The sequence below is a fragment of the Lactuca saligna genome, chromosome 4 (assembly GCF_052625555.1).
Source record: "Lactuca saligna cultivar CGN05327 chromosome 4, ASM5262555v1, whole genome shotgun sequence".
Taxonomy (NCBI): Eukaryota; Viridiplantae; Streptophyta; class Magnoliopsida; order Asterales; family Asteraceae; genus Lactuca; species Lactuca saligna.
Window position 1 is genome coordinate 127,441,248 of NC_136420.1, and position 8,337 is coordinate 127,449,584.

Below are 8,337 nucleotides of genomic sequence, written 5' to 3' on the forward strand. Positions count from 1 at the left end.
TTCTCCCTGTTCTCCGATTCTCCCGACAACAACTACAGGTTCGGTTCATTGTTATTCGAAAATTCTATACATCTTCCAATTATGTCTACGTGAATATCATAATCTCTTTTTTTCCTCATCCTCCATTGTGACGTATTTAATCTTTGAACAAATTTCAGCAAGTTGAAATTTATCGTATCAAATTTGGTAACTGAGGGTGTAACAATTTGATACTGCTTCAGGATCCTCGAGGATGCGGAAAAATTGCGGTATAATACCCAATTTCTGTGATAATTACTTGGATTTTTTTATAGTATTTACTGTGATTTTATTGTGTCATTGATTATGGAATTAGGTGTTGGATCTTGTTCTAGAGGATTTGCTGAAAGAATATCCTGAAATGATCTCAGAGGCATATATGTATATATATATATATATATATATATATATATATATATATATATATATATATATATATATGTTTTTATCTATTTAAATATTTTGTTTTCGTCTATTATTTTTTTAATCTATATCTGTTGTGATATCAGGCACAATGGCTGACCGGAAAGAGCATCTCCTCCCACCAAAAGCTACATCAGCTATAAATGTTAGTGATGGATCATAACAGCTGATGAAGTTTTGCTATTGAATTCTCTTGATATCTATATGTGGTGGAATTACAAAGACGATTGAAAGCTAAAGGGGTTGGTGTGGTGTGGCAATCTGAAATGGGCAAAGTTGAATAGAAAAATGGGAAATTCAAATAGATCCTTAGGGTACCGGTGCATGGTTTGTAGGGTTTTTAAGACTACCTTCCATTAAAGAGAGATTAAAAAGATGTGATCTCCTTGAAAGGGGTGTTCTTTCTTCTTCAAAGGTATTATTTTGGTCTGTTTATATATGCCCATTTACATGTTCATACAGATTCCGTCTTTTCAACTTTCATCAATAGATTATGCATATACAGTATAGAGGTCTTTCACTCTCTTCTTGTAGTTATAGATTCCTAATTTCTAAAACAAAGGAAGTTAGTTCATCATTTTATCTGCAAGAAGTACATAAGAATAATCCATAGAACAACATGGCAGAGCTTATTTCTCGATCACCTTCATCAGGTTGTCCATACTACAAGAGATCTAGAGAGAGAGAGATCTGGAGAGAGAGAGAGTGTGTGTGTGTGTGAGAGAGAATTAATGAAAAGAAAACTATCTGCAGTGTGCAATTTCTTGTGTTGTTTATTACAAGTTTAAGAGATATAAAGTTGATTCATTTGCAATAAAATGTTCTGTTCGTGGTTGGAAAACAAAAGAAATTGCAAACTTTGATTCGTTCTTTGCATTCACTCTTTGTTGCTTTGTAGTTACACTTGAAATTTTTTTTTCTTTCCTACGAGTGAGTAGTTCAGGAAGATATTCAAGACCCTGTATTCTCTCCTACAGGTACCGTTACCTTGAAATTTTTTTCTATAATCTTTTTGAGGTATTATTTTTATAATAAGGGTCTAGATTGTTAGCACTTGGTACTTCAAAAATACATCAAGGATCTTGATATTTTAAGATTGGTAAAATTTGATACTCATATCAACAATTTGTTTACTTGCAGACTGCTGGAAAGGCAGGTGTATACACTTACAATATACATTTCTGGTTGGGAAAAGATGCTAATCAGGTATTTCATTCTACGTTTTTTTTGTAAATTTCTTGTGTGTATATCTGTAACAAATAGTCAAAGTCATGATGTAAATTAGGATGAAGCTGGAGTAGCAGCTGTAAAAGTTGTTGAGCTTGATTCAGTTCTTGGCAATCGTGCAGTAGAGTATCGAGAACTTCAAGGTCATGAATCTAATAGGTTTTTGTCATACTTTAAACCATGTTTAATTCCACTTGAGGGAGGTTTTGGATTTGAAGTCAAAACACCCGAAGAAGAAGAAGAAAAAGAAGAAGAAGAAGAAGAAGAAGAAGAAGAAGAAGAAGAAGAAGAAGAAGAAGGAGAAGAAAAAGAAGAAAAAGAAAAGCCTGAACCACGGTTGTACACATGTAAAGGAAAACGAGTTTTCAGATTGAAACAGGTGCATATATAATTCAAACATATTTTAGATCAATTGTTTATTCATCTTTTGAAACATCTTTCTGCTCTTTATTCAGGTCCCTTTTGCGCGCTCCACCCTGAATCATGATGAAATGTTCATATTGGACACTAAAGATAAAATATTTATGTTCAATGGGGCCAACACGGATGTTCAAGAAAGGTTCAAAGCATTAGATGTTGTTCAAAATATGAAGGAAAGATATCATGAGGGAAACTGCAATGTTGCAATTGTTGGTAGGGCACTTGTTAGCCAAGTTCTATCCCTTCCTTGTTCATTACCTTTTTTTTCAATATTTATGATTGGATGATCTATCAATTGACTGAATGTATACATTCAATTATCCATCCATCATCATTCTTATTAACTTATTATTATTATATTCTGTTTTTCATTCTCTTAAATATGTTGCGGATGAGGGAAAGCCACAATCAGAGGGGCCATCAGCTGAATTTTGGGCCCTCTTTGGTGGATTTGCTCCTATAGGCGGCAAGAAAGTATCAAGTGATGATGATATAATTCCTAAAAAAACTCCCCCTAAACTTTACTAGTATAATTCCATTCTTTCAGTTGTAATGTTTAATCGTAACATGTAACAAGTACTAGTTACTCTTTTGGTCAATTAGGGTACATTAAATTAATCTATAAGTCTTGAAACTGTTCCAACTATTTTGAATGCAGCATTGTTAGAGGTCAATTTCAGGAAATAGAAGGCGAACTTTCAAAATCATCATTACATAATGACAGATGTTATCTTTTATACTGTGGCACCGATTTATTCGTTTGGGTTGGTCGAACAACACTATTGCCAGATAAAAAATCTGTCATGCATGCTGCTGAGGTTCCTCCCTCTTATACCTTGTACTATCTTTTATCTTTTATGTTGTGTATCTGTTATTGATTCTCCCCATATAATATAACCACCATCTGTAGGAGTTTATTCTCAAAGAAAATCTGCCAAAGTCAACTCCTGTAACCCGTATTGGTCAAGGTCATGAGACAAGTTCATTTAAATCCAACTTTGCTTCTTGGTTAGTAGCTTCAGCAGCTTCTGCTCCTGAGGAAACTAGAGGAAAAGTAGCAGGTAGATTCATTCTATATCTTATATATATTTTTCTTACATGGGACATGGGTGTTTGAGTTTTCTAGGGCTATTTTTGACTTTTTCTAAAACTTACCCTAAGTTCTACTCTTGTTCTAATGACTAGCTCTGCTGAAGCAACAAGGTGCTTTTGCCAAAGGTCAGACAAAAATGGCTCCTGTAGAGGAGGAAGTTCCACCTTTGCTTGGAGAAAATGGAAAAGTTGAGGTTTTAGATCATAAACTTGTTGCTACATTTAGATTTAATGTAGAAAGATAAAATAATTGTGGGCTCTTTAGGTATGGCGTATTGATGGTGAAGAAAAGACGGAATTACCCAAGGAGGATATTGGAAAATTTTACAGTGGAGATTGGTATATTTGTCTTTACTCCTACCATTCTGATGAAAAGAAAGAAGATCACTACCTGTGCTGTTGGATTGGGAAGGTTAGCATCCAGGTAAACTAAAACCATATTATTTCTTTTCTTTTTTTTTTTAAGAAAAAAAAATCTTTAATTGTGTATTTGGGATGAAGACTTGTTATGTTGTCTGATCACAGGAGGACCAAAAAACAGCTGTTCAACAAACTACTTCAATGTTCAACTCTATGAAATGCAAACCTGTTCAGGTACCATAAATATAATAGCTTTTTTTACTTGTTGCACTGCTGATTATATATAAATTTAGTTTTGAAATATTAGTATCTTATCGTAGGGTCGAATGCATCAAGGAAAAGAAGCACCACAATTTCTTGCTATCTTTTAGCCTATGGTTGTTCTCAAGGTACTCTCTTCCACTTGTAGTAGTTGTAAAAGATATAGCTCTAGAAGAAGGCTGTTAACAATGGTAAATATTTGGTTTTACTTTTACTAGGGTGGATTGAGCTCTGGTTATAAAAACTACATTGCAGAGAAAGGACTGCATAATGAGACCTACAGTCCAGATACTACTGCACTGATTGAAATATCAGGAACTTCAGTTCATAATAATAAAGCTCAACTCTTTTTTCTTATATCTTTAGTCTGGAGTACCTGTAAAATTCTCTAGAGAAGGAAAAGAGAGCTTAGCTTTCTGGCTTGCACTTGGTGGAAAACAAAGCTACTCAAGTAGCAAAGTAACACAGGAAATCATCCGTGGACCTCACTTGTTTGAAGTAATAAGCAATAAAGGTTTCAAAACCATAAACCATCATCTATCTTTCACATGTCCATTTTTGCTGATTATATCCACCAACTGTTTTTATCATCTTATTTTCCTCTATAGGAAAGTTAGAGATTGAAGAAGTTCACAGCTTTGAACAAGATGAATTGTTTCCAGAGGATGTCTTGATATTAGATACACATGCTGAGGTCATCGTTTGGGTTGGTCATTTAGCACAGTCAACGGAAAAACAAAACGCTTTTGAAACTGGCGAGGTACATATAATAATAATAATAATTATACAAATGCAAAATTATACGTTGTATTGGTTGGTATGTTTTTTTAATAAGTTGATTTCAGAAATATGTAGAGCTGGCTGCATCTATGGATTCCTAGTCCACATCTGTCATATTATACAGAGTAACAGAGGGAAACGAACCTTGCTTCTTCACAACATATTTCTCATGGGATCCTGCAAAAACTACTGTATGTATACATATGTATTAATAATTAATAATTAATTTGTATCTCAGTTTTCTCTTTCTCAATGGAACCAGGCTCACGGAAATGCATTCCACAAGAAGGCTGTGCAACTCTTCGGCTCAGGCTGTGCAGCAGAGGTATTTCTTATATAAAAAGTTTTTTTTTTGGATTAATTTTTTTTAAGTGGCCCCTATCATATTATTTTATTACAACAGAGCCAAGATGTTAAGCCCCCAGGAAATAAACTTAGGGGGGCCACCCAAAGAGCATCAGCCATGGTAGCTTTAACCTCTGCTTTTTCAAAATCAACTACTACTCCTAACACTCCTCAACATGGACCACCTCCAAGAATGCTAGCTCGTGGGTTCCAGAGAGCGGCAACAATATCCGCCTTATACTTTATATACTCTTGAACCATGTAATTTACTTTTTACCCTCAGTAGCAACATAGTTGTTGTTTCTTTAAACTTGATTTTGAATGTGTGTTTTTGTCATCAGTGATCCTCACTGGTTCTCCAGATTGTTGTATTCTTGCAATTGATATTAAAACAAGATCTCCAATTAGTTATGGATGGATGTTCATACAATTAGGTATTATTTTCAATATTCATACAGTTAGTTATGGATGGATGTTCCAGGTATTATTTTCAATATTCATACAATTAGGGATGTTCATACTTGAGGTATTGTATCACTTTTAATGAAGTTTGAAATGCATATAGTAAAAGATTAGGTCGATTTACCTTTTTTTTTTTTTAGGAAATCAAGGAAAATGACACCACCATATAGAGTGATGCTACACAATGACAACTACAACAAGTGGGAATATGTTGTGCAAGTGTTGATGAAGGTTATACCTGGAATGACAGTTGACAATGCAGTTAATATCATGCTCTTGACCTGGACACCACTCTAAATTGTAACTTACTCTAAATTTTATATGTAAATTTTATTTTATCTTTTGAAGGGAAATTTACTGAATATTGATTGGTTGATGCAGTTAACTAGAATTGGTCGAGATGCAGTTTTATATGTTGAGTCGCTCATTGAGTCAATCATGGGAGGATTGGAAGGGCTAATCAACATTCTTGATTCTGAAGGAGGTTTCGGCTCTTTGGAGACACATGTTCTTACTATTTTATCAATTTCCTTAAAAAGTTACCAAATCCATGTATTAAATTTGATAAAGCTAACTTAATTGCTTTTTTTAAATCCTAGCTTCTACCAGAAGTCAGCTGAAACTACAAATGGCTTTTGATGGGCAGGAAAGATATATGAAGGTATGATCTATATTGTAATTCAGATTCTATAACTTTTATTATGTAATCTCTTAAGTCTTAATACCCATTATTCCTTATGCATGTAGAGATCTTGGGAGCCAAGTGATAAAGCTGATCTTCACTTTGTCTACAAAGATGTTGAAGGAGTATCAACTCAATGGGATGATATTCAAAGAAAACTCAGGAACTTACCTCCCAAACCCTCTGCCTTCAAACTCGATCCCTTCACTCCTGTAGAAGACGAAGATTCCAAACCTAAAACCAAATCTCGGATCGATAACAAGACAGAAGAACTCAAAGATTTAGAAGATGATCTTGATGATAGTTGTTTCCTTGAAGAATACAAGTACCTTCAACTCCCTTAATCCTAATATCATTTTATGAGGGTATTAAATTTCATGTGATATTCTCATGGTTTCATTTTCTTTTATGTTCTTGAAGCAGAAAGAGGTTAGCAGAGATGAAGCAAACAATGGAAGTTTGAACTCGGAAAGTTCGGGCAACTATGGTGGCCCGGGCAGCATCTATTTCAATATTGATTGTGTGAAAGTCATCTACTAAAGCAAGGACGGTGTAAGAGTTAATGATGAGAACATTGTTCCAAGACCTTCAGTGAGTTATGATGATGTCCCTTAATAGCAATGTAGTATTAGGTTATATAGTTACCGATGATTATTTGTATTTGACATTTTATGCAATGAATTATCTTACTTATTTATTGTATTTTATTTTGTATCTTGTATGACATTAATTTTTGTGCAATGGATTGTATTTTTTGTATATGGTGTTTTATTTCTATTATGAGAAATTAAATGCAAATTTAATTTAAAAATTAATAAATATATAAATTTATTTTTTAAACATATAAATTTACGATATGCAAAAATGTGTGTCATCTTCATTTATGACATGGCCTTTCTTGACAGCGGCTTTCTTGATACGCATTGCGTGTCATTAACACGCGCGTCGTAAGGTTACGACATGCGAACGCATGTCATCTTCCTTTATGGCAGGGCCTTCCTTGATACGCATTGCGTGTCGTAAACGTGCATCGTAATTGCGCGTCGTAAATGAGCGTCGTAAAAGCGCGTCGTCTATAGATGACTTGCAAAAGCGCGTCGTCTCTCTTTATGACAGGGCCTTCCTTGACGCGCATTTGCGCGTCGTCTGAGCCTTTTACGACGCGCAATGAGCGTCGTAAAAGGCTGTTTTTCTAGTAGTGCAACCTCCCCCAAATATTCCGGAAGCTTTTTCAGAAACATCACCCATGTACTAAGTCGAGTTTGGAATCGACTCGACTCTTGGAACCATTCCAGTAAGCAAATCCCTGATACGACTTAGCACCAACACAAGAACAAATATTGTCCAATCAATAGAACGATCTAATAAGTAAGGAAATTATCAAACGAAGAGTCTAACCTCGGGGAACACTCGTCTCACTCATAAGGAGGAAAATTGGATTATCCATAGGACCATTGATTACTAAGAATCAAGCAAACCCATCATCACAGATCGATAACCCCTATTCCGAATCAATGACCTACTCCGCCAGCCCTAAGAAATAAGTGAAAGTCGACATCCCACAAGTCTAGAATTCCAAACTCCTAGGGCAGCCTAGGACTCATAAGTCCAGCTACACCACACGAAACCTTAACCTTAGTGATAATAGTGTTCATCTTAAGGTTTAGAGGAATTTCCTAAGGGCATCTAGTATACCAACATCATTAAGCACTTCTTGATCCTCGCCAGGATAGGTCTGACAATCTATAGCCTTCAGTTACCATAAAAACTTAGCATCTTACATCCCACATCCCATGTATTCAACCCTAATAAGTGTCTGACCACCGAAGCTCTCGTAGTCCCACTCGACGAGATCATAGGCATGAAAATCAAAAGAGAAAGATCAAACATAAATAGCAAAAATACGCTATAACGCCAAGCAAGGATCTAACTTCACTTAAGAATGAGAAGATCAAAAGAATCAAAGTACACACATCATTCCTCAACCCTTAATATTCCACTGAGAATTTGAATTTCGGGATGAAATTCCCTCTAACGGGGTGATGATGTGACAACCCGAAATAAATGGATCAAGCAAGGTCTAAATTGTAACCTTATTATAATGAAAACCTTGAAGACTGAAAGGGCATAGGTGCTTGTACATGGAAGTATACAATTAGGAAGTCACATATAAGGTAACCTCTCGAAAGTAAACATGTTTATCAAAGAAAACTAGACAAATGAATTATAATAAGAATCTTAGATCAAACGATTGTCTAGTGGTATTA

At 35.0% G+C, this 8,337-nt stretch overlaps 1 pseudogene; it reads left to right on the top strand.

Moving 5' to 3' along the window:
• The first annotated feature begins 532 nt into the window (after positions 1-532).
• Positions 533-6,533, top strand: LOC145040130 (villin-3-like; annotated as a pseudogene).
• The last annotated feature ends 1,804 nt before the right edge of the window (positions 6,534-8,337 follow it).